Genomic DNA, 26800 nt, shown 5'->3' with positions numbered 1-26800 from the left:
TGTACCTGTAACGAATCTGCCAGCCTGCAGATTCGGCGGGCGCACTGAGCATGCGCCCGCCATCTTGGAAGATGGCGGCGCCCAGGGAGAAGACGGACCGACTTCGGGAGGATCGGTAAGTATGAGGGGATGGTGGGGGGGGTGGATCGGAGCACAGGGGGGGGGGATCGGAGGACGGGGGGAGCGGACAGGAGCACGGGGGAGCGGGCAGGAGGACGGGGAAGCGGACAGGAGGACGGAGAGGACCGGGCCACATAACGGACGACTGGGGAGGAGATCGGGGGCGGTGGGGGGGGGGGCCAGAACATGATTTCCAGCCATAGTTACATAGTTACATAGTTACATAGTTATTGAGGTTGAAGGAAGACTTTAAGTCCATCTAGTTCAACCCATAGCCTAACCTAACATGCCCTAACATGTTGATCCAGAGGAAGGCAAAAAAAAACCATGTGGCAAAGAGTAACTCCACCATGGGGAAAAAAATTCCTTCCCGACTCCACATACGGCAATCAGACTAGTTCCCTGGATCAACGCCTTATCAAGGAATCTAGTGTATATACCCTGTAATATTATACTTTTCCAGAAAGGTATCCAGTCCCCTCTTAAATTTAATTAATGAATCACTCATTACAACATCATACGGCAGAGAGTTCCATAGTCTCACTGCTCTTACAGTAAAGAATCCGCGTCTGTTATTATGCTTAAACCTTCTTTCCTCCAGACGTAGAGGATGCCCCCTTGTCCCTGTCTCAGGTCTATGATTAAAAAGATCATCAGAAAGGTCTTTGTACTGTCCCCTCATATATTTATACATTAAAATAAGATCACCCCTTAGTCTTCGTTTTTCCAAACTAAATAGCCCCAAGTGTAATAACCTATCTTGGTATTGCAGACCCCCCAGTCCTCTAATAACCTTGGTCGCTCTTCTCTGCACCCGCTCTAGTTCAGCTATGTCTTTCTTATACACCGGAGACCAGAACTGTGCACAGTATTCTAAGTGTGGTCGAACTAGTGACTTGTATAGAGGTAAAATTATGTTCTCCTCATGAGCATCTATGCCTCTTTTAATACATCCCATTATTTTATTTGCCTTTGTAGCAGCTGCCTGACACTGGCCACTGAATATGAGTTTGTCATCCACCCATACACCCAGGTCTTTTTCATTGATGGTTTTGCCCAGAGTTTTAGAATTAAGCACATAGTTATACATCTTATTACTTCTACCCAAGTGCATGACCTTACATTTATCCCCATTAAAGCTCATTTGCCATTTATCAGCCCAAGCTTCTAGTTTACATAAATCATCCTGTAATATAAAATTGTCCTCCCCTGTATTGATTACCCTACCCTATTGCAGCATCGGCCATGGCTGGATTGCAATATTTCACCATTTTCATAGGTGAAATATTGCAAATTGCTCTGATTGGCTGTTGCACTTTCAACAGCCAATCAGAGCGATCGTAGCCACGTGGGGGCAAAGCCACCCCCCCCTAGGCTGAAGTACAACTCCCCCTCTCCCTGTAGATCGGGTAAAATAGGAATTAACCCTTTCACCCGATCTGCAGGGATGCGATCATTCCATGACGCCGCATAGGCGTCATGGGTCGGGAAGGGGTTAAGGGTCACCAATCCAACCCAAGAAGAGGTGCGAAACCGGCTAAATAAGATAAAAATAGATAAATCTCCGGGTCCGGATCGCATACACCCACGAGTACTAAGAGAACTAAGTAATGTAATAGATAAACCATTATTTCTTATTTTTAGGGACTCTATAGCGACGGGGTCTGTTCCGCAGGACTGGCGCATAGCAAATGTGGTGCCAATATTCAAAAAGGGCTCTAAAAGTGAACCTGGAAATTATAGGCCAGTAAGTCTAATCTCTACTGTTGGTGAAATATTTGAAGGGTTTCTGAAGGATGTTATTCTGGATTATCTCAATGAGAATAACTGTTTAACTCCATATCAGCATGGGTTTATGAGAAATCGCTCCTGTCAAACCAATCTAATCAGTTTTTATGAAGAGGTAAGCTATAGGATGGACCACGGTGAGTCATTGGACATGGTATATCTCGATTTTTCCAAAGCGTTTGATACCGTGCCGCACAAGAGGTTGGTACACAAAATGAGAATGCTTGGTCTGGGGGAAAATGTGTGTAAATGGGTTAGTAACTGGCTTAGTGATAGAAAGCAGAGGGTGGTTATAAATGGTATAGTCTCTGACTGGGTCGCTGTGACCAGTGGGGTACCGCAGGGGTCGGTATTGGGACCTGTTCTCTTCAACATATTCATTAATGATCTGGTAGAAGCTTTACACAGTAAAATATTGATATTTGCAGATGATACAAAACTATGTAAAGCAGTTAATACAAGAGAAGATAGTATTCTGCTACAGATGGATCTGGATAAGTTGGAAACTTGGGCTGAAAGGTGGCAGATGAGGTTTAACAATGATAAATGTAAGGTTATACACATGGGAAGAAGGAATCAATATCACCATTACACACTGAACGGGAAACCACTGGTTAAATCTGACAGGGAGAAGGACTTGGGGATCCTAGTTAATGATAAACTTACCTGGAGCAGCCAGTGCCAGGCAGCAGCTGCCAAGGCAAACAGGATCATGGGGTGCATTAAAAGAGGTCTGGTACACATGATGAGAGCATTATACTGCCTCTGTACAAATCCCTAGTTAGACCGCACATGGAGTACTGTGTCCAGTTTTGGGCACCGGTGCTCAGGAAGGATATAATGGAACTAGAGAGAGTAGAAAGGAGGGCAACAAAATTAATAAAGGGGATGGGAGAACTACAATACCCAGATAGATTAGCGAAATTAGGATTATTTAATCTAGAAAAAAGACGACTGAGGGGCGATCTAATAACCATGTATAAGTATATAAGGGGACAATACAAATATCTCGCTGAGGATCTGTTTATACCAAGGAAGGTGACAGGCACCAGGGGGCATTCTTTGCGTCTGGAGGAGAGAAGGTTTTTCCACCAACATAGAAGAGGATTCTTTACTGTTAGGGCAGTGAGAATCTGGAATTGCTTGCCTGAGGAGGTGGTGATGGCGAACTCAGTCGAGGGGTTCAAGAGAGGCCTGGATGTCTTCCTGGAGCAGAACAATATTGTATCATACAATTATTAGGTTCTGTAGAAGGACGTAGATCTGGGGATTTATTGTGATGGAATATAGGCTGAACTGGATGGACAAATGTCTTTTTTCGGCCTTACTAACTATGTTAGGACGTTATAAGAGTTAAAAGTTGACCAGGGATTTCTCATTTTTTACAACACCATTTTTTTAAGGGACCATCTCACGTTTGAAGTCACTTTGAGGGGTCTATAGATAGAAATCAGGGCTGTGGAGTCGGAAAGCCACAGTTGCGACTCCGACTCCTTGATTTTATCCGGCTCCGGCTCCTTCATAAATGGCCAATTCGTAACAATAAATTTACTGTTGTAAAATATTAACATCATGCTTATTCAGTTTCTCACCATCATATAAGTAATCAGACCACTTAGAGCAAAAACTATATTTATTAGAATACAATTAGAATATAGCAAATAACTTTCATAAACTTTTCTAAACTCTTGTAAGTAAATATGCAATAAACACTGTTATGCAGTTAATAAGAAGAAATCTATAAATTTGTCCTCAGAAAAAGTATTGCCTCTGTCAGATCCTCCTTCATGGATGCCCTCAAATCTGATCTAATTATTTTGAGAGCAGAGAACAACCTCTCTACACCAACTTGGGTTGGTGGCAAAGCAGTAACCACTCGGGCAACATCTCTGACAATGTCAGGATACAGAGGAATCGCTTGTTGCACTGTTATTTTTGATGAACGGTCAAATTTCTCAATTTCTTTTAGTGCACATGAAAAATTCTGCTGAAATGTACTGGCTGTGTTCTTTGATGGGGATGACTGTTCTATGCGGGAACGCTTTGCACGGTCCTTGTGATGCAAATATTTTTCAAAATTAAATTCTTCATCAGTTGATGAGGGTTAAGATGTGGCAGGATGACCAAATTCTTCTTGTTCCTCCTGACTGTTCTGCAACCCTTTCATGCTTACTGCTATTTCAAACAGAGCTTCTTTTCCTTTAGTTAGCTGTTGATCATCTAGAAGAATCCGAAGCATTGGGTCTACATAAACAGCTGCCAAAAGAATGTTATTTTGTAATAGTAGCTCCTCTCTCCGTTTCATTGATGTAGAAATGCCAGTTGCAATTAACCCTCCTCTTTGGGACAGGCGAAACATCAGGTTCTTCCACTCCTTTAAGAAAATACCTGGAGTTAAGTCCTCTGCTTGTAATTTTCTAGTCACTGTAAATGGGTGCTCTAGCAATTTTTCCAGCTCAGTCACCTGATTCCACTGACTTTCATTTAGCGTCAGTTGAGGGTTAGCCATGTCTACAAGAAAGGTTTTCAGTTCAACCAAGCGCTGAATCATTAAGTAAGTACTGCCCCATCGTGTGGCTTGATCAATAATTGCCCCTTTTCCAGCACGTCTCTTCAAAATTTAGTCAACTTTAAGGGTTCTGGCAACAGTAGCTAATTTTCTCACCTTGCCAATCAGTGCAGCACAAGTCCTTCTTGCAGACTGTCTCTTATAGCCAGCTGTAGCGTATGCACAACACAGCGCATGTGATGAATGAAAGAACGTATTGACACAGTTTCAACAAGATCATCTAAACTATCATGTTGCTGTTCATCTGAAGCAACTTCAGTTTGCTCCTCAGTTACAATACTGTGTTCCTCTATTTCAAACATTTCTGTGTCTGTGGACCCAGAATGTTCTTCTAGCTGCTGGTCACTATCATTACTCTCATTCATTAGCTTAGTAGTACTTATCATATTTGAAGCATTGTCAGTTACGACAGAAAGAACTTGCTCTTTTTTAAGTTCATAGTCTTGCAGAACCTTTTCCACCAAGACCTGGAGAAACTCAGTGGTGTGATGAGCTTTGGTGTCTTTTACTGCCAATGTCTTGGTAACTATTTCATTTTTGTCACAAACAAATCGGACATTGATGGCAAAATAGTTCACTCTGTGACGTGTGCAGTTATTTATTTTAAGAAACAGAAAGCGTCCCTTGAGAGTTTTTTTAAGTTCTAATTTTCTAATACTCTCTCTCTCTCCAGAGAAACACCAAGCTTGCGGGCCATTTCCCCATTCAGACACATAAAAGCTGGTCGTGAAAATAATGAAATAGGCACACTATCCTTTACAACAAGCTCTATGATCTGTTTTTTAAATGTATCTACTGTCATTGTCACAGTAACTTTGTCACTGACAAAATATCTTGCAACTGATGGCTGCAAAGTTCTCTGCTCCTTTGTTTGGCTGGAAGAGCTGGGCACTGGTTCAATGGTTTTGATGCAGTCTTTCTCATCCACTGCTTTCAGTACTTCTGGATGAAAGCGCTGTAAATGTCTCTTTAGATTAGAAGCTCTGGTAGGAGCATTTTTATCTTTGCCTGAATATGCACTGATCTTGGCTTCACAGCATTTGTTTTCGTCTGGATCATTTGTCATACACTGACAGACATAATGTTTTCTATCTTGAGTGATGGTGAAATGTTCAAATACAGCTGATTTAATGTGACGCTTCTTTGACATTCTCAGGTTTTTAATTCTGCATTCACAATCCAAATGACAATTGTTTTCCCTAAAAACAACTGTACAAAATTATTGCCAGGTCGTACAACTGATATAGTTGTCAGTAATACTGTTATTCCTCATGTACTCACAGATAACTGATGCAAAGTTTGTTGAAAGGATAATACTTCTTACAGTCTTCCTCTTCTGAGTAGCAGCTGTGAGATGCTTGGAAGATGCACACCTAGTAAACATCTAGTCTAGAGGAGGAGCTTTACTTCTACATTTGCAACACATTTTCACTTTCAGTTTCATACATTGTAAGTAGGGGGGTCGGGGCAGCATGAGGTTAACGAAGTATAAGATTAGAGAAGGGCAGTGGAGAACAGTGACACACAAGTAGTAAGAAATGTCTCTATCTCCAGCAGAACTGCTTATCACTGTTGTTCAGTTTGATAGAACATATATATTTGAGTAACATTTATAAAATTCATATGAAAGTTCAATTATGAAATATTAATACATTTTTTTTAAACCCCTTCCCGACCTTTGACGCATGCGCTGCGTCATGAAAGTCTGTGCCTTCCCGACCTATGACGCAGCGTATGCGTCATGGAGGGATCGCGTCCCTGCAGATCGGGTGAAGGGGTTAACTCCCATTTTACCCGATCTGCAGAGACAGGGGGAGTGGTGCTTCAGCCCAGGGGGGGTGGATTCACCCCCCCGTGGCTACGATCGCTCTGATTGGCTGTTGAAAGTGAAACTGCCAATCAGAGCGATTTGTAATATTTCACCTAAAAAACTGGTGAAATATTACAATCCAGCCATGGCCGATGCTGGAATAACATCGGCCATGGCTGGAAAACCTAATATGTCCCCCCCCCCCCCCCCGATCGCCCCCCCAGTGCTCCGTTATGGGGTCCGGTCTCCTCCGTCCGCCTGCCGGCTCCCCCGTCCTCCTGCCCGCTCCCTCCTTGTTTGAATAAACCCCCCCTGTGGTCCGATCACCCCCCCTGTGCTCCAATCCACCCCCCCACCACCCCTTCATACTTACCGATCCTCTCGGTGTCCGTACGTCTCCTCGCTGGGCGCCGCCATCTTGGAAAATGGCGGGCGCATGCTCAGTGCGCCCGCCGAATCTGCCAGCCGGCAGATTCCTTACAAGTACATTTTGATCGCTGTGGTAGGTTCTATCACAGCGATCAAAATAAAAAAAATAATAAATACCCCCCCCCCCCTTATCACCCCCATAGGTAGGGACAATAATAAAATAAAGAAAATATTTTTTTTTTCGTTTTCCACTAGGGTTAGGGTTAGAACTAGGGTTAGGGTTACGGGTAGGGGTAGGGTTAGGGTTAGGGTTATGGCATGTGCGGATTTGGCTGCGGATCCGCAGCGGATTGGCCGCGGATCCGCAGCGGATTGGCCGCGGATCCGCAGCGGATTTGGCTGCGGATCCGCAGCGGATTGGCCGCTGCGAATTCGTTGCAGTTTTCCATCAGGTTTACAGTACCATGTACACCTATGGAAAACCAAATCCACTGTGCCCATGGTGCGGAAAATTCCGTGCAGAAACGCTGCGTTGTATTTTCTGCAGCATGTCAATTTTTTGTGCGGATTCCGCAGCGTTTTACACCTGTTCCTCAATAGGAATCCGCAGGTGAAATCCGCACAAAAAAACACTGGAAATCTGCTGTAAATCTGCAGGTAAAACGCAGTGCCTTTTACCTGCAGATTTTTAAAAAATCGTGCGGAAAAATCTCACACGAATCCGCAACGTGGGCACATAGCCTTAGGGTTAGGGTTGGAATTAGAGTTAGGGTACCGTCTCACAGTGGCACTTTGATCGCTACGACGGTACGATCCGTGACGTTCCAGCGATATCCATACGATATCGCTGTGTCTGACACGCAGCAGCGATCAGGGACCCTGCTGAGAATCGTACGTCGTAGCAGATCGTTTGGAACTTTCTTTCGTCGCTGGATCTCCTGCTGTCATCGCTGGATCGTTGTGACAGCGATCCAGCGATGCGTTCGCTTGTAACCAGGGTAAACATCGGGTTACTAAGCGCAGGGCCGCGCTTAGTAACCCGATGTTTACCGTGGTTACCAGCGTAAAAGTAAAAAAAAAAAAACGTACATACTCACATTTCGGTGTCCTTCAGGTCCCTTGCCGTCTGCTTCCCGCTCTGACTGTCTGCCGGCCGTAAAGTGAGAGCACAGCACAGCAGTGACATCACCGCTGCGCTCTGCTCTCACTGTACGGCGGCACTCAGTCAGAGCGGGAAGCAGACGGCAAGGGACCTGAAGGACACCGAAATGTGAGTATGTACGTTTTTTTTTTTTTTACTTTTACGCTGGTAACCACGGTAAACATCGGGTTACTAAGCGCGGCCCTGCGCTTAGTAACCCGATGTTTACCCTGGTTACCCGGGACCTTGGCATCGTTGGTCGCTGGAGAGCGGTCTGTGTGACAGCTCCCCAGCGACCACACAACGACTTTCCAACGATCACGGCCAGGTCGTATCGCTGGTCGTGATCGTTGGTAAATCGTTATGTGAGACGGTACCCTTAGGGTTGGAATTAGGGCTAGGGTTGGAAATAGGGTTAAGATTAGGCTTGTGGTTAGGGTTAAGGATAGAGTTAGGGTTGTGTTGGGGTTACAGTTGTGGGTAGGGTTGGGATTAGGGTTAGGATTAGGGTTAGGGTTGGATTTAGGGTTACGGGTGTGTTGGGGTTAGGGTTGTGGTTAGGGGTGTGTTGGGGTTAGGGTTGTGATTAGGGTTATGGCTACAGTTGGGATTAGGGTTAGGGGTGTGTTGGGGTTAGTGTTGAAGTTAGAAGTGAGGGGTTTCCACTGTTTAGGCACATCAGGGGTCTCCAAACGCAACATGGCGCCACCATTGATTCCAGCCAATCTTGCGTTCAAAAAGTCAAATGGTGCGCCCTCCCTTCCAAGCCCCGACGTGCGCCCAAACAGTGGTTTACCCCCACATATGGGATACCAGCGTACTCAGGACAAACTGGGCAACAACTATTGGGGTCCAATTTCTCCTGTTACCCTTGCAAAAATAAAAAATTACTTGCTAGAACATAATTTTTGAGGAAAGAACAATTATTTTTTATTTTCATGGCTCTACGTTATAAACTTATGTGAAGCACTTGGGGGTTGAAAGTGCTCACCACACATCTAGATAAGATCCTTTTGGGGTCTAGTTTCCAAAATGGGGTCACTTATGGGGTGTTTCTACTGTTTAGGCACATCAGGGGCTCTGCAAATGCAACGTGACGCCCGCAGACCATTCCATCAAAGTCTGCATTTCAAATGTCACTACTTCCCTTCCAAGCCCTGACGTGCGCCCAAACAGTGGTTTACCCCCACATATGGGGTATCAGCGTACTCAGGAGAAACTGCACAACAACTTTTGGGGTCCAATTTCTCCTGTTACCCTTGGGAAAATAAAAAATTGTGGGTTAAAAAATCATTTTTGAGGAAAGAAAAATAATTTTTAATTTTCATGGCTCTGCGTTATAAACTTCTGTGAAGCACTTGGGGGTTCAAAGTGCTCACCACACATCTAGATTAGTTCCTTGGGAGGTCTAGTTTCCAAAATGGGGTCACTTGTGCGGGAGCTCCAATGTTTAGGCACACAGGGGCTCTCCAAACGCGACATGGTGTCCGCTAATGATTGAAGCTAATTTTCCATTCAAAAAGCCAAATGGCGTGCCTTCCCTTCCGAGCCCTGCCGTGCGCCCAAACAGTGGTTTACCTCCACATATGGTGTATCATCGTACTCAGGACAAACTGGACAACAACATTTGGGGTCCAATTTCTCCTATTATCCTTGGGAAAATAAAAAACTCCGGGCTAAAAATCATTTTTGAGGAAAGAAAAATAATTTTTTTATTTTCATGGCTCTGCGTTATAAACTTCTGTGAAGCACCTGGGGGTTTTAAGTGCTCACTATGCGTCTAGATTAGTTTCTTGGGGGGTCTAGTTTCCAAAATGGGGTCAATTGTAGGGGAGCTCCAATGTTTAGGCACACAGGGGCTCTCCAAACGCGACATGGTGTCCACTAACGATTGGAGCTAATTTTCCATTCAAAAAGTCAAATGGCGCGCCTTCCCTTCCGAGCCCTGCCGTGCGCCCAAACAGTGGTTTACCCCCACATATGAGGTATCAGCGTACTCAGGACAAATTGGACAACAACATTCGTGGTCCAGTTTCTCCTTTTACCCTTGGGAAAATAAAAAAATTGTTGCGAAAAGATCATTTTTGTGACTAAAAAGTTAAATGTTAATTTTTCCCCTCCATGTTGCTTCTGCTGCTGTGAAACACCTGAAGGGTTAATAAACTTCTTGAATGTGGTTTTGAGCACCTTGAGGGGTGCAGTTTTTAGAATGGTGTCACTTTTGGGTATTTTCAGCCATATAGAACCCTCAAACTGACTTCAAATGTGAGGTGGTCCCTAAAAAAAATGGTTTTGTAAATTTTGTTGTAAAAATGAGAAATCACTGGTCAAATTTTAACCCTTATAACTTCCTAGCAAAAAAAAAATTTGTTTCCAAAATTGTGCTGATGTAAAGTAGACATGTGGGAAATGTTATTTATTAACTATTTTGTGTCACATAACTCTCTGGTTTAACAGAATAAAAATTCAAAATGTGAAAATTGCAAAATTTTCAAATTTTTCGCCAAATTTCCGTTTTTTTCACAAATAAACTCAGAAATTATCGACCTAAATTTACCACTAACATGAAGCCCAATATGTCACGAAAAAACAATCTCAGAACCGCAAGGATCCGTTGAAGCGTTCCTGAGTTATTACCTCATAAAGGGACACTGGTCAGAATTGCAAAAAATGGCAAGGTCATTAAGGCCAAAATAGGCTGGGTCATGAAGGGGTTAATGCTGGAGTCGGTACATTTCTACCGACTCCGACCAAAACTAACTCCGACTCCACAGCCCTGATAGAAATTACTCAAAAGTGACACCATTCTAAAAACTGAACCCCCTCAAAACCACATTCAAGAAGTTTATTAACCTTTTAGGTGCTTGACAGGAACTGAAGCAATGTGGAAGGAAACAATAAACATTTAACTTTTTTTTACTGATGTACAATAACAAATTGTATTGTGGTACAGTGTTAGCCAGAAAAATCGATGTGAATACTTTTCTGCCCAATGACGACAAAAGTATTCTGGGAGTGATACCTTTATTGGCTAACCAGAAAATAATATGTTTGCAGCTTTCAGAGCACAGAGGCAATATGTTTGCAGCTTTCAGAGCACAGAGGCTCCTTCTTCAGGCAAGGCCTATTCGTAATCCTGCCTGAAGAAGTAGCCACTGTGCTCTGAAAGCGGCAAACATATTATTTTCTGGTTAGCCAATAAAGGTATCACTCCCAGAATACTTTTGTCGTCATTGGGCAGAAAAGTATTCACATTAACTTTTTTTTACAAAAATTTAACTTTAGACCCATATGATTTATTTATTTTTTTACAAGTGTAACAGGAAAAAAATGGACCCCTAAAATTCGTACTGCACTGTCTCCTGAAGATGTCCATACCCAATATGTAGAGGAAAACCAGTGTTTGGGTGCTCAGAAGGGAAGGAGCACCGTTTGACTTTTTGAATGCAGAATTGGCTGGAATTTAGAGCGGACGTCATGTCACATTTGGAGAGCCCCTGCTGTGCCTAAACAGTGGAAACACACAAGTGACCCCATTTTGGAAACTAGACCCCACAAGGAACTTATCTAGATGTAGAGTTCTGGGTTCAAATCCCACCAAGGACAACATCTGCAAGGAGTTTGTATGTGCTCCCCGTGTTTGCGTGGGTTTCCTCCGGGTTCTCCAGTTTCCTCCCTCCCACACTCCAAAGACATACTGATAGGGAATCTAACAACAAACAAACCGGGATCAGGAGTAAAAATGGTAAAATAAGGCCAAAAGAAACGTACAGTATTTTCTGGTGTATAAGACGACTGGGCGCATAAGACGACCCCCAACTTTTCCATATAAAATATGTAATTTGGGATATACCCGCCGTATAAGAGGGGGGTCATCTTATACGCCCAGTCATCTTATAAGGCGTGTGGTTCCCAGGGTCTGGAGGAGAGGAGACTCTCCTTCAGGCCCTGGGATCCATATTCATGTAAAAAATAAAGAATAAAAATAAATAATATGGATATACTCACCCCTCCGACGGACCCTGGCTCTCACCGGTGCAAGCGTCTGCCTCCGTTCCTAAGAATGCAGTGAGTGAAGGACCTGCGATGACGTTGCGGTCACGCGACTGCTCACGTGACCGCTCATGTGACCGCGACGTCATCGAAGGTCCTTCACTCACTGCATTCTTAGGAACGGAGGCAGACGCTGGCACCGGTGAGAGCCAGGGTCCGTCTGAGAGGGTGAGTATATCCATATTTTTTATTTTTATTCTTTATTTTTTACATGAATATGGATCCCAGGGCCTGAAGGAGAGTCTCCTCTCCTTCAGACCCTGGGAACCATCCAGGATCGCTCTGTGCACCCGTACCTGGCGTATAAGACGACCCCCGACTTTTGGGACAATTTTTAGGGGTTAAAAAAGTCGTCTTATACGCCGGAAAATCCAAAATTGCCTTTATTTAGTTTTTGGCAGCTGGCACTACAGCATGTACCTGTACTTGGAGTGAAAAAGTTTTTTGTAAAACAGAGGTAATAAATATCAGGACGGACAATAATATATACTAACTGTAAGACTTGGGATATAAAGCACAATATACCCTCAGAAAAATAAATAAATGTAGATTTATATAGCTACATCTCATAGGTACACAGCCATGTGGAAAAAAACGCAATGTGCAAATGATCACAGCAGGTATTTAACACCAAACAATACTTAATGTGGATAAAGAAAAGGTTTTTTGTAAAAAAAATTTGCTAGTGTAAAAAAATGATAATAAATAAGACTGACCAAACAAACTCAGGCTGGAGGCTAACTGATGCTGAAAAAAAGGAGTAAATAATATATGTGAGTGGTATATCCTGCCCTATACTACATGTGTAATGCGCCAAGGGAAGAAGCCGTCTCATCAGCGTCTACCATACAGGTATATAAACCCTCCGAACCCACACGTACATCACTCCCTGACGAAGGATTTAATTCGAAATGCGCGTCGGGGTGCTCTGTACTTGGAGGGACGGACTCTATCGGTTATAACATTATTGACTATTTGTTTCATTATTCCATACTTGGCATAACCTTTACGTAAGACATTGACATATTATACTATTGTTGCTCCCCCACAGCCCTCCCTTCATCTGCCCCCTATTTTATTTCCCTTATATACTTTGCCCTGAGCACATTAAACATATGTGAAATGTAGTTTCACTACCTATTTTTCTTTTTTACACGCCCTCTACAGTCATTTACATATTGCGCTACTTATTATTATTTTTTTCACCCCATATTAGTCACATATCACTTTTTCCTTTATATATTACCCTTGGCGCATTACACATGTAGTATAGGGCAGGATATACCACTCACTTATATTATTTACCCCTTTTTTTCAGCATCAGTTAGACCATGTTCACACAGTGCGTTTTTTACCGCGGAACCGCAGCGGTTTTGCCGCTGCGGTTCCGCAGCTGTTTTCCATGCAGGGTACAGTACAATGTACCCTATGGAAAACAGGAACCGCTGTGCACATGATCCTGAATTTCAAAAAAAAAAAGCCACGCTGAATAGCTGCGGGAAAAAAGAAGGAGCATGTCACTTCTTTGTCCGAAACAGCAGCGGTTCTGCACCCATAGACCTCCATTGTGAGGTCAAACCCGCAGTAAAACCCGCAGATCAAAAATATATCTGCGGGATTTATTGCGGTTTGTGGTGCAGAACCGCTGCAGCAGGAAGTGCGGGGAAGCGGGCGGAAGTGCGTGGGCGGAGAGACATGGAGGCATACCGTCGCATGGGGATCGATGTCGGGCGTCTGATTGATTTGGTGTGTGTGTGTGTGTGTGTGTGTGTGTGTATATATGTGTGTGTGTGTGTGTGTATATATATATGTGTGTATATATATATATATGTGTGTGTGTGTGTGTGTGTGTGTGTGTGTGTGTGTGTGTGTGTGTGTGTGTGTGTGTGTGTGTGTATATATATATATATATATATATGTGTGTGTGTGTGTGTGTGTGTGTGTGTGTGTGTGTGTGTGTGTATATATATATATATGTGTGTGTGTGTGTGTGTGTGTGTGTGTGTGTGTGTGTGTGTGTGTGTGTGTGTGTGTGTGTGTGTGTGTATATATATGTGTGTGTGTGTGTGTGTGTGTGTGTGTGTGTGTGTGTGTGTGTCCCCATGCAACGATAGTGTCTCCATTGTGCTAAGTCGCCGTATGGGACTACTACTCCCATCCGGTATAGGATGGGAGAGTTGTCCCTGTGTCCGGCGACTTAGCACAATTGTAAAGTTACACAAAACACCTACACAATACACATACATGACACACAGTACAGTACATACAACACATAACAGAGTATATACTCACCAACAGCACACTTGTAGGCGAAGTCCTCGATCCTCCAGGGAAAAATCCCAAAATAAAAAATCAAATCCATACTCCCTGTCCGCAGAATCCATAAAACGAGTGTCCCACGCCGATCCCCTGCTCTCCGGCGATACACTGCCAGGAGCGAAGCTCCTAGCAGTGTATCGCGTACTGTTCCGGAGTTCAATGGCTCCGGCGTCTCGGTTAACGGCAGTACAGCTGCGTTGAACTTTCCCACGCAGCACTGCCGTTAAGCGAGAGTGCCGGGGTCAATGACCGCCGGTAAACTCGCTCGCGCATGCGCAGTGACACACCGACAGGAATTATGGCTCCTGTCAGTGTGTTGCTGCAGCCGTGGAGAGCAGACATATCTCTGGATGTGTCTGTTCTCCATGGAAGATCTTTGTGGGACCCTCGATGGATTTCTGCGGACAGGGCCAGGGAGTATGAATTTGTTTTTTTATTTTGCCTCTTTTTCAGGTTGAGGGTCTTCAGGACGGATTGAGCGTTTAATAAAATTTGGTCAAAAAGTGGGTGTCTTTATTTCATTAAAATATTATTTTCTAGTCTTTGTGGGTTTTTTTTAACCCTTTCATTGGCTTAATAATGGATAGGCGTCTTATTGACGCCTCTCCATTATTAACCGGGCTTAATGCCACCTTACAATAGCAAGGTGGCATTAACCCCTCATTACCCCATATCCCACCGCTACACGGGAGTGGGAAGAGAGGGGCTAAGTGCCGGAATTGGCGCATCTTTTTGATGCGCCTTTTCCGGGGCGGCTGCGGGCTTATATTTGTAGCCAGGGGGGGGGCAAATATCCATGGCCCCTTTCCTAGGCTATGAATATAAGCCCACGGCTGTCTGCCTAGCCTTTCTGGCCTAAAAATATAGGGGGACCCTATGTATTTTTTTTTAGGGGGTCCACATATATTATAGTAACCGTTTAATAGGATTAATAATGGATAGGCGTCTTATTGACGCCTCTCCATTATTAACCGGGATTAATGCCACCTTACAATAGCAAAAATACGTGATACGTGGCACTGAAATACGTGGCAATTAAATACGTGGCAATTAAATACGTGGCAATTAAATACGTGGCAATTAAATACGTGGCACTGAGGCTATGTTCACATTTGCGTTTTGCGCCGCATGCGTCTTTTTTTGATTGATTTTGGACGCAGCAAAAAATGCAACTTGCTGCGTCCTCTGCGCCCGGATGCGTGCGCTGCAGTGACGCATGCGGCGCAAAACACAAGTGCGACGCATGTCCATGCGCCCCCATGTTAAATATAGGGGCGCATGACGCATGCGGCGACGCTGCGGCGCCCGACGCTGCGGCGCAGACCGCAAATGTGAACGTAGACTTAAATAGCTGGATAGAGCTGGATCCGCGGGCTGTGATCTGGCCTACGCTCAGCACTCTGCGGAGCGCTGTCATTCAAAACACGTCCACTCATTTTGGTGTTTAGTCCCAAAATGGAGGATGGAAGAAGAAAAGGGTTGGACAAAGAAATGACATGATTTCTTTTTTTTTCCCCCCCCCCACTGCAGTTAAAGCTTTATTTGTGTCAAACACAGACAATCTGCAGAGAAAACTGCATAAAAAACCGCACTAAAAACCGCATCAAAAAACGCACCAAAAACCGCACCAAAAACCGCACCAAAAACCGCACCTGCGTTTTCTGCCAAGAGCTGCGGTTTTTAGTCCTGAAAAAAAAGGATTGAAATCAGGAACGTGTGAACATACCCTTAGACTCCAGCCTGAGTTTGTTTGGTCACTCTTATTTATTATCATTTTTTTACACTAGCAAAATTATTTTACAAAAAACCTTTTCACTATCCGCATTAAGTATTGTTTGGTGTTACATACCTGCTGTGATTCTTTGCACATTGCGTTTTTTCCACATGGCCTTGTAACTATGAGATGTAGCTATATAAATATATTTATTTTTCTGAGGGTATATTGTGCTTTATATCCCAAGTCTTACATAAGTTTGTATATATTATTGTCCGACCTGATATTTATTATCTCTATGTTTTAAAAAAAACTTTTTCACTCCAAGTACAGGCACATGCTGTAGTGCCAGCTGCCAAAAACTAAATATATATATATATATATATATATATATATATATATATATATATATATATATATATATATATATATATATATATATATATATTTATTGTGGGTTAATTTTTTAATCATTCTAATCTTTTACTATATACATCTTTTCACTGATGGAGAATCTAGTCTGTTAACTCCATCAGGGACAGAGATGATAATGTGTGCAAAACTGTAAAGCGCTGCGGAATATTTTAGCACTAAATAAATATAAAGATTATTAGATGCGCGGTGAGCACTTTGAAACCTAAGGGGCTTCACAAAAGTTTAAAACGTAGAGCCATGAAAATAAAAAATAAAACATCACATTTTTTCCACAAAAAAGATCTTTTACCCTTGTGAAAATAAAAAAAAGGGGCTAACAGGACAAATTGCACAACAACCTTTGGGGTCCAATTTCTCCTGAGTACGCTGATACCCCATATGTGGGGGTAAACCACTGCTTGAGCGCACGGCAGGGCTCAGAAGGGAAGGAGGAGCGCCTTTTGACTTTTCGAACACAGAATTGGCTGGAATTGACATGGATGCCATGTTGCGTTTGGAGAGCCCCTGATGTGCCTAAACAGTGGAAGCCCCCCACAGGTGACCATTTTGAAAACTAAACCTTCCCAAGGAATCTATCAAATTGAGTTGTAAAAATAAAAAAAAATTAAATTTTTCCCCAGAAAAAAAATCTTTTGCCACAAGTTTTATTGCTAAAAGGGTAAAAGGAGAAAATGGACCCCAAAATCTCTTTTGCAATTTCTCCTGAGTTTGCGAATAACCAATATGTGGAGAAAAACCACTGTTTGGGCACACGGCAGGGCTTGGAAGGGAATACATCACTCTTTGGAATGCAAATGTGTCCTGGTGTATGAATTGTATAATGGAATGGCATACGTAAATGGTCTAGAGTGCATTAGGTTTGTTTAAAAAGTCTGTGGCACCACAGGGCCCAGCACAGCACGAAGCAGCACAGCACGAAGCAGCACAGCACGAAGCAGCACAGCACGAAGCAGCACAGCACGAAGCAGCACAGCAGATCTCTCTCAGTGACCGCTCTCCTCAGGTCTGCAACCTGGAATGAGGAAGCACAGAGCAGTCAAAGTTCAGACCACATCTGTGTGCTCTGATTGGTGTGATCGATGTCATCGTCGATTGCATCAATCAGAGCTGGCTCTGGTGATCTTAGCGTTGCTACGCACCACCTTATGATTGGAGCTCTTACCTCACCTATCGTAGGCTGGACATCAGTGTTTCAAGAAATCTGATTGCCTGAAACACTAAGAAACACTGTTATTGGCTGTACACAGCCAATCACAGCGATCGTCACGGGGTGGGCGTGGGTAACCAGTCAGGTCTCTGTTGCAAGATGGCGCCGGAATTTTAATGTGAACACTGCGATATAAAGATATGACGTATCCATACGTCCAAAGTTGGCAAGTACCTACCTACCTGGATGTATGGATTTGGCAAAGGTCTTGAAGGGGTTAATTAAAAAAAAAAACATTTTCCACCCTGTCAATGACCTGTTTACATCATTTCAGTGATCATATCATTAGCTTCGAAGAAAGTGCTACATAGGACAAGGCAGCAGATATTACTCAGTCATGCTAATTGAATTACAAGATTAGATTGGTGACTTTTAAATGGGGGCTGGTGCTTGAAATCATTGTCCTTTGTTACCCATGGCTGCCATAAAAGAAACAAGTACAGACTTCATTGCTCTGCACTAAAGGGCTTTTATAAGCAAGGACACTGCTGCTTCTAAAGTTGCCCCTAAATCAACTATTTTTCAGACCATCCAGAACTTCAAAGAAAGAGGTTCAAGTGCTGTGAATAAGGTTTCAGGGTGCTCAAGAAAGTCTAGAGAGAGCCAGAATATCTCCTAAAGGGGACTCCGCTATAGGATCAGTTTAACAGTACAGAGCAAGGTCATGAATGGCAGCAGGCAGGTATCTACAGGTATAGTGACGTGAAGGCTTGTGGAGGCTGGTCTTGTGTCAGGAAGGGCAGTAAAGAAACCAGTTTTCACCAAGAAAACAATCAAGGACAGACTGACATTCTGCAGCAAGTTCAGGGATTGGACTGCAGAAGACTGGGGTCCAGTTGCTTTCTCTGATGGAGCCACCTACAAACTGTTTGCAATATCTGGAAAAATGATTGTCTGGAGATGAAAAGATGAAGGCTGTGTCATGCCTATGGTAAAGCATACGGAGACGCTTCAGATGTGGTGCAGCTTTTCATCCATGGGAGTGTGCTTAATATAAGTTTGTCTAAGAACACTGCCATAAATTAAGAATGAGATGCAAACATTCTCTAAAAAGAACTCGCAAGGACCCAGGAACAATTTGGTGATGGACAATGCTGATTGATTCAAGCACGACAGAAGGTAAAAAAGTGATTTGTCAATAAAAGTGTAAAAACTTCAGAAATGCTGATAACTGTACTTCAGTAATCAAAGAATCATCAGAATCATTTAAAAAAAAAAAAAAAAATCTAAAAACAATGATGTAATAAACGTTCGGAAGACCAAAATTTGTGTCAGTCTCAAAATGTTTTGCCACAACGTAATATTGTAATTAAATGGATGATAATCACAAACATAATACAACCATTAAAAAATAGAGAAAATTGGATGAAGAAATGCTAAAGGGTTGTCTGTTTAATCTAAAGGGGAACCTGCAAGTGTCCCATTTCCCTGCAGTCCACCATGAGGGAAATATTACACACCCTCAGATGACATCAGTGAAGACCTGAGAGACCCTCAGTAGACAATAGGTGGGGCGTTACAGAGAGATGTGCTATTACCCCAGAATTCCCCACTATGGTACCTGAAGATTATTTTCATAACAATGCAACAGCTTTAATGTGCCCATACATATTACTTCGCACACAGTATATGCATTTTTCTTACAGATATGTCAACGTCCCACAAACACATATTAGGCTACGTTCACATTTGCGGTGTGCGCCGCAGCGTCGTCGCCGCAACAAAACGCATGCGTCGTGCGGCCCTATCTTTAACATTGGGGCCGCATGGCACCGCATGTACATGCGTTGTCATGCGTTTTGGTGCGTTGTACGCCGCATGCGGCGTTAGGGCACACCTGTCAGGGCGCGGCAAACGCAACATGTTGCATTTTTTGGGCGGCGCAGACTTTGGAAAAAACGCATGCGTCGTGTTTGCGTCGTCGATGCGCCTTTTTACCCATTGACTTGTATTGACAACGCAGACGACGCAAGTACTTGCGTCGTGGTGCGTTGTACGACGCATGCGTTTTCCAATAAAAAATGCAAAACATTGTCTAGACTTTGTCTAGACAAAAAAAAACACTATATATATATAGAAAAAAAAAGGGGTTTGGCATTGTCTTTCACAAGGCTATCAGACAAGACAAGTCACTGAGGAGAAACCTGCTTTCAAAACCTGTAAGTATATATTTCTCTTTGCATATTTTTTATTCTGTGTTTTATTTCTTGATTTTGATTTAATTTGTGCAATGTTTGGTGTGTACTATTGTACGGTTATGGCACTGTGGGTTGTTATTGAAAAATTGTGTTTTTTAATCTGGTTTTGATGTACTTCTGGCGTTATATGATGGCGTTTCTTGTCACCGGCCTTGCTTGGTTTTGGATTGGTTTTATGGATTTGGGGTTGTTCTGGTGTCATGCGGTTGTTCAATGTCTTTAATTTGGCAGATTTTTATGTTAAATTTCTGTTGCATGTCTTTTTATGGTTTCTATTGTTGGGGGTAACCGTATGGCGTTTTCTTGGCTCATGTCTTGCTGTGTTTTATTATGCTGTTGGCATTTTTTTTTCTTTCCTTGAGTGTCTTTTCTTGCTGGTGGGGGGGCTACATTTATGATGTTTCATTTGTATTGTATTGTTCCGTGCTGCTATGCCATTCTATTTTCAATTGTATTTTCCCTTTTTTTTTTTTTTGGGTTTTATCTATGATGGTTTTACGTCGTTTTCCGTATGGCTTCCGTATGTATCTCCTTTCTTGAATGTTTCCATTGCCAAGTGTGTAGTATGGCCTTTATTTTTTTTTATTTTTTTTGGTAGGGCCCTTTTTTTTTAATTTCATGTGTTTTCTTTTCTATTTGACTATGGTTTATCTTTTGGGTTGCTGTATATTGTAACAGCGGTTGTCCCGTAATGTTTATTGCTTATTATCTAGAATGGTATTTATCGCCTTTTTCTGATGTATTTCGGTGGATGTCACCAGATGGTGTTGTTTTGGATCATGTCTTGTTGTAATTGTAAATTATGGCGTTCATTAGTTTGCTATTTCATTGTGCCTTTTTTTTTTCCTGTAAGGTTTTTTTTTTTAAGTTTTTATCTTTACAAATTTTGACATAGGTGTCTATTTTTGCTTAATTTTGTTTGGGTCTATTCTTGTATTGTTTCTTCTATTGTATTCTCTTGCAATGTATGGCGTTGTGGTGTCGCTTTTTGAGTTTGCATTGTCCTATCAGTCAACAGTCAATTGTGGTTGTTTTAATGTTTTGGGCCTATTTTATTGTATGTGGCATTGGATGTGATTTTTTGCTCATTTTTTCATTGCAGAACAAACTTGCAAGAATGCCAAGTTCATCAGCATCTGGCCAATCGGCGCGGGGGAGTGCGGTGAGTAATTATGTCCAGTTGCTTACTATTCGCTGCCATGTGTAGCATTGACAATAATTTTTGTATACAATTTTTCCAGGTTTCTTCAAGTGAGGGAGAAGGCACACAGCGGGAGCAGAGAGATCGGGGCCAAGATGTGGCGTCAGGCCTGCGAGTGAGTATTTTTTTTTTGTTTTATCTTTTTTTTTTTTGAGTAGCATCCTGCTGTGAGGAACATTACATTAGAGGAGCATCCTGGTTTCACTAGGGATGTTTACTAAGCTTAATTACATTATAGCTTTTCAGGGCAGCAAGTATTGGGGGAAGGTAAAATAAAGTTGAACTCCCTGCACACAAACATTCCAAAATACAGGTGTAGAAAACATCAATATACATACATCAAATGGCAAAGGATAGGGCAAAGGTACCTATCATGCCAGGTGCTGGTGGTTGTTAATATTTGCATATTTGTAACCTATTTGTTTTCTAATTTTTCTAGGTTTCACAACGGGACCAAGGAGACAGTGGAATAGATGTGGACCTCCTGATCTCCAGCATCAAGGAGCGTGGCCCGTTGTGGGACAGCCGTGACCCTCGGCACATGGACCAGGTGGTGTTGAGGCGTTTGTGGGCAGAGGTGGCAAAGTCGCTGTGGGATGGCTTTGACAGTGCCTCAGCGAAGGCCAAAGGCAACTTTGGTGAGTATTGCTGATACGCCGTGCTGATACGCTGCTATGACCCATCTTGCCAGGATAAACACAACCGTGTGTGATGCGATCAACGCCTAAACTTTGCATCGCACACGGTTGTTTTATCCTTTTAAAATGCTAAATATGTAACCATTTTTTTTTCTTTACATTCACAGTTAAAAAGTTGAGGACCAGATGGCGATCCATGAAGGACCGTTTCAATACGGGGATCCGTGCTGCGGAGGAGCAAGCTCGGAGTGGTGCTGCTGTGTCCAAGTCGGTGCCCTATAAATATAACAGGGCACTACAGTTCCTAAGACCGATCCTTGGCCGCCGACAGTAAGTATTTTGTCCACATACCATATTGCACATCCACATTGTACATTGCCCAGCCACATAGCATATTGCACAGCCACATAGTACATTGCCCAGGCACGTACATTGTGCATCCACATAGTATATTGCCAGGCCACTATATCGCAGCCACATAGTACACGTTATAGCCACGTATCCACATAGTATATTTCCAAAGGAACATAGTGTATTGGCCATCCATGTAGTCAGCGTAGCATATTGGCCATCCTTTTACCCTAGTGGAATGGTATATAGCCCATTAGTAATTTTTTTGGTTAGGCGTGAGTCATTGTAGTCCATGACAGGTTACGTTCTGAGTCAGGGTAGTTCTGATCGCAGGAATAATGATGACGTCTGGATCACATGATCCTAACGTCATGGCCGTTCCTGCGATCAGATCAGCAAAGTGACTTTTTTTTTTTTTTAAATGTTTTTCTTGACTTTAAATTTTATACTATTTTGGCGGCATAGGCAGCATCAAGAAAGATTTTTTGTCAAAAAATTTTTGAAAACGATGACAGAGGTATGCATTGGCTTTGGCAGCGGGAATGACCAGTCATTTTCTGCCGTAGGTATGTCCATGATTGTTATCGTCAGCCCTAATGGTCAGCTGGCGATAACAATCAGCAATTTATTATAGGCCACACAGACTGAGAGACAGGGGATTGTAATGTATTGATGTGTCATGTAATGTTAATTTTATTACAGGAGTTGGCGTATGTGATAGGTAATTAATTGAAGACTAATTCTTTCCTTATCTTTTCACAGGACACACAGCAGCACCCTCGAGCGAGCTCGCCCCGCAGGAGCGGACCTTCATGAATCGCCATCTGACCCGTCACAGCCCTCCCACAGCGACAGCAGGCTTGCACCACCATCTGGAGAACCGGCAGCCGGTCCATCAGGTGTTCCCCTGCACGAGGCCTCTGGCGCACCTTCGTTTGGGAATTCCCGACAGCGCCAGCGGGCCTCGGACAGGCCAGCCATGCCCGAATTTTTGCATTTGAGCACGGTTTTCCAGAACTGTTTCAAGGCGTTGAGCGATAAAATGGACACTCGTCTGTCCAGTATCGAACGGCGCCTTGAAAATCTGGAAGCCGAGCTCTCGAATCCGGCCAAACATTTTTAAGTACTATTGGTAAGGGCATGGTGGAACACCTTACGCCGGAACTCCAGATTTCGGTGATGCAATCCTGCAACAATGCCTACGTGAGGGCTATGCAGCAGGCTCAAGTCATGCAGTCAGCGACACTGCCCGTAGTGCCGTCGCTGGCTAGCATGACTCCGACTCCTGCTGCAGAGCCACTCCAGCCACCCCACCCTGGTCCAAGTGCCGAGCGACGCCACCACAGGCACCATAGCAGTGTGCCGCTGACTCCTGCTCCTGCCAGGCCCTCATCCTCCCGCAGCCATCATTCTGGGGGAGCTGCCGCAGTTGGAAAGAAAAGAAAGCACAAAAGAAAGAGGACACGCACTGAGGCTCTGGCTGCTCCAATACAAACAACAAGTACACGTCGGGGCTCTAGCCGCAGCAGGAGCAGCCAGAGCCAACCAAGAACCTTGCAAAGGCTCGTGTTGCTTCCTCCCTCCCCTACAGAGGTGGCGGTTTCCTCCCCATTATACCCTGCGGAGGGTTTGGACCTGCCATCCAGCCTCCTGGACTATAGGTCAACATCCTCCTCGTCGTCATCATCCTCATCTTCCTCTCCCCATTCCCAAAAAGATACATACCATTCCCCCATGGTGGCACAGGTTGATACCCCCTAAGTTTATTTCCCTTTTTTTTTTTCTGTTTCCCCCCAATAAAAAAAATTTTGTTTTAAAACAACAATATTTGCTCTTATTTTCCAGTATACTTCTCGGTAAGTCACACCGTGCGCCGTCTACACATATTTTGTGCTTCAAACACCTCATATATGCAATGTCAGACACTATTTTTACCATTTTTATTTTGCCTTTTTTGGTGTGTCTCTCATTGCTGTATGAGGTGTTTTCAATCACTAAGGGTATGTGTCCACGCTCAGGATTGCATCAGGATTTGGTCAGGATTTTACATAAGTATTTGTAACCCAAAACCAGGAGTGGGTGATAAATACAGAAGTGGAGCAGATGTTTCTATTCTACTTTGCCTCTAATTGTTCCACTCCTGGTTTTGGCTTACAAATACTGATGAAAAATCGTGACAAAATCCTGATGCAATCCTGAACGTGGACACATACCGTAAAGGTACCTTCACACTTAACAATGCTGCAGCGAAACATACAATGATGCAGATCACTGCAGCATCGCTATTTGGTCGCTGGAGAGCTGTCTGTGTGACAGCTCTCCAGCGACCAACGATGCCGAGGTCCCCGGGTAACCAGGGTAAACATCAGGTTGCTAAGCGCAGGCCGCCGCGCTTCCGATGATTACCCTGGTTACCAGTGTTAAATGTAAATAAAACAACAGTACATACACTCACAATTGCGTCCCCCGGCGTCCGCTTCCCTGCCCTGACTGAGTGACGGCCCTAAGAGCAGAGCGGTAACATCACCGCTGTGCTGTGCATTCACTTTCCGGCCGGCGCTCAGTCAGTGCAGGAAGCGGACGCCAGGGGACGTGAAGATGAGTATATGTCCTGTTTTTTTTTTTAACTTTCACACTGGTAAACAGGGTTAATATCAGGTTACTAAGCCCCGCCCTACGCTTAGTAACCCGATATTTACCCTGATTACCATTGTAAAACATCGCTGGTATCGTTGTTTTTGCTGTCAAACACAACGATACACGGCGATCTGACAAACAAATAAATATGTTATATGGTATGGTATAAATTTTGTCTTTGAAGCAGGGTAGAAAACTGAAGAAAATTTTTTTATTAAAACACAACATTTTAAAAACAAAGGGTTCCAAGTTTTTTAGATAAGGCACATTACATTGGTGAACTATAGGTAGATGCCAAATTTCACATAACCAAACCAACCTATACGGATTACATTTAGTGCACATTTTCCTGGAGAATTAGTTTATTATTATATTACATTTTTAGCATAGTCACACCAGAATACAGTCCAACAGTTTACTACACCATTGTATCTTGCCATGACACACGGCCAACATCTGACACAAAATAGGCCGCAAAACGATCCCTCATCTGCGCAATTTCCACACTTGTCCTCAGAGGATGATCATGGAAATCGGGCAATGGGTTGGCTATGGGTTCATCGAGATCCACGTTCAGTCTCTCTTTGGCCAGAATATAATTGTGGAGAACCACACACGCCTTCACCACCTCATCCACTGTCTCAGTTTTCAGATTAATGGCGGATCCTAATATCCGCCATTTGGAGACAAGGATGCCAAAGGCGCACTCCACAGTCCTTCTGGCCCTGGACAGTCTGTAATTGAAAACCCTTTTGGTGTGGTCCAAGCCCCGACTGGAGTAGGGTTTCAATAGGTTGGCAGACATTTGGAATGCCTCATCCCCAACCACAACAAATGGCATCGCAGGGCCTTCGGTGTGGGGAAGAGGTCGTGGCTGTGGGAAATTAAAATTGTTCCCATATAATTTTTGGCCCATATCCGACTCCTTAAATGTGCGCGAGTCATTTGCACGGCCAAACGCACCAATGTCCACTGCGAGAAAACGGCAGTCCGCACCGGCAATTGCCATGAGCACAGTGGAAAAGTATTTTTTATAGTTGTAGAAAAGGGATCCACTTTTCCCTGGCTTGGTAATCCGAATGTGCTTTCCATCCACCGCGCCAATACAGTTTGGAAACGAACACACTTGGTCAAATTTCTGTGCGTTGTACTCCCAGATTTCGCTTGTAGGGACGGGTAAAAATTCCTCCCGGAGATTATCCCACAAAGCGCGGCATGTCTCAGCAATAATTCCGGAGAGAGTGGAGACTCCAATCCGGAACTGAAATTGAAGGGATCTCAAGGTCTCTCCGGTAGCCAGGAAACTGCCAAGAAGATAAAGAAATTACATTAAAGTACATTGTAATTTATAAAAGTACATTGACCATACCACCCCCAAAAAAAAAAAAAAAAAAAAAAAAAGGGAAGAACATATCACAGTCATTCAAACAGCTACGTACCGTAGAGTCACCAGCAGCCGCTCCTCTGCGGAAATAGCTCTCCGGAGCTGCGTGTCCTGCCTGCTAATGGCTCCTTCCACCCGACGCAGAAGATAGCGGAAGCTCTCCTGAGACATCCTGGTGTATTCGAAATATTTCTCCAGGTTGTCATTCAGTTCGCCAAACAAGCTATGGTATGCTCCACGGCTCTCCCGGACTTCCAAGATAGGGTGTATCCAAAAGCAGCGACTACTCCATCTCTGTTTTTCCCTTTCCCTTTGATGAAAACAGGCGACAGCATAGGCATGAGCCAAGGCAAATTCCATCTCCATATCCATGTAGATACTGTCCATGGGACGCTCCATCATGAATACCAGCAAAATGGGAGGAATTCATCTCTGCCAGGGTATATATACACAATTACATAAACACCAACCCTCTTCTAGCCATTGGTGGTCCTTATCTATTGTGTATACACTTTTTTTTGTGGGTGGGATGAAGAATGACTCACTGCACAAAAAAACGCATGCGGCGCAAAACGCTGCGTTTTTTGTTGAAAACGCAACTGCGTTTCCCAAAAACGCAGCGTTTTGCACCGCATGTGTTGAACGCATGCGGCGCAAAACGCAGCGTTGTGCATGCGTTTTGCTGCGTTTTTGTTTGCGTTGTGCGTTGCGGCGCCGACGCTGCGGCGCACACCGCAAATGTGAACGTAGCCTTAGACATCAGCCTTTTTATATATGTAATGTTAGACCACTCCAAATATAGGCTACATTCAGAACATTTCACTTTATGGCTTTATAAATATCTGAGGAATCCAGAAAGAGATACG

At 43.5% G+C, this 26800-nt stretch overlaps 1 protein-coding gene across 3 annotated transcripts in view; it reads right to left on the bottom strand.

The window, feature by feature from the left end:
* HIPK3 (homeodomain interacting protein kinase 3) overlaps positions 1–26800 on the bottom strand; it is a 339043-nt gene that overhangs the window by 180233 nt on the left and 132010 nt on the right. The gene's annotated exons all lie outside the window — the stretch shown is intronic.

This window comes from Ranitomeya variabilis, chromosome 2 (assembly GCF_051348905.1).
Source record: "Ranitomeya variabilis isolate aRanVar5 chromosome 2, aRanVar5.hap1, whole genome shotgun sequence".
NCBI classification, from domain to species: Eukaryota; Metazoa; Chordata; class Amphibia; order Anura; family Dendrobatidae; genus Ranitomeya; species Ranitomeya variabilis.
This window is presented reverse-complemented; position numbering and strand designations above follow the sequence as displayed.